Raw genomic sequence first — 829 nt, 5'->3', positions numbered from 1 at the left:
CTGCAGTCTCTCTCTCTCTCTCTCTGCCCGTGTCTCAGTTTCAGACCAATTACACCGCGCGATACTGCAATTGCAACCGGAAGACAGTCCATTCCAAATAAACCCTGCAGCCATTGGGGGAGGGGGCGACATTGCTACAAACGTTGCTACATTTCACAAGGCGAGAGTTCGCGGCTCCACAACGGACACAAAAAGCAACTCACAAACAAACCAGCAAAAGTAATACTGGGTGACTCAGCGGGTCGGGCAACGTTTTGGGGTCGGGACCCTTCCACCATTGTTGGAAAATCACTTTCGGAGGAGTGTAGAGATTTCAGAGGGGTTTGGGAAGGGAGAAGATTTCGGAGACGGGCAAAGCCAGAAAGGGATTTGAGGACGAGGATGAGCAATTTAATAACTTCTAAGACATCATTGTAGGTCTGCGAGCATGAAGTTGAAGGGTGAGCAGGACAGTGAGTGTGAACTGAGACACGGCCGCAGAGGTTTGGATGACCTCAGGCTTATAGTTTGCCCTCCAGTAATGTCTCGTCCCAATAATGGGGGGGGGGGGGGGGGAGAGAGAATGGCCATCTGCACTGTGCTTTAAACTTTGCATCCACCCACCCCCCATCCATCTCCGTGTGACAGTTCACAAAATTGCTGTTGCTGCAAACCGTGTTGTACAGCAGAAATAGCCCATTCGGCCCAACTTGTCCATACGGACCTGTGTGGCTCCAGAGCTCATCCTGTTTGTCCTCATTTGAGCCACGTCCCTCTAAATATTTCGTATCTGTGTACCTGTCCAAATGTCTTTTATAAATTGTAATTGTACCCAGCGCTACCACTTCCT

The sequence above is a fragment of the Rhinoraja longicauda genome, chromosome 17 (assembly GCF_053455715.1).
Source record: "Rhinoraja longicauda isolate Sanriku21f chromosome 17, sRhiLon1.1, whole genome shotgun sequence".
NCBI classification, from domain to species: Eukaryota; Metazoa; Chordata; class Chondrichthyes; order Rajiformes; family Arhynchobatidae; genus Rhinoraja; species Rhinoraja longicauda.
Note: the sequence above shows the minus strand (reverse complement) of the source record.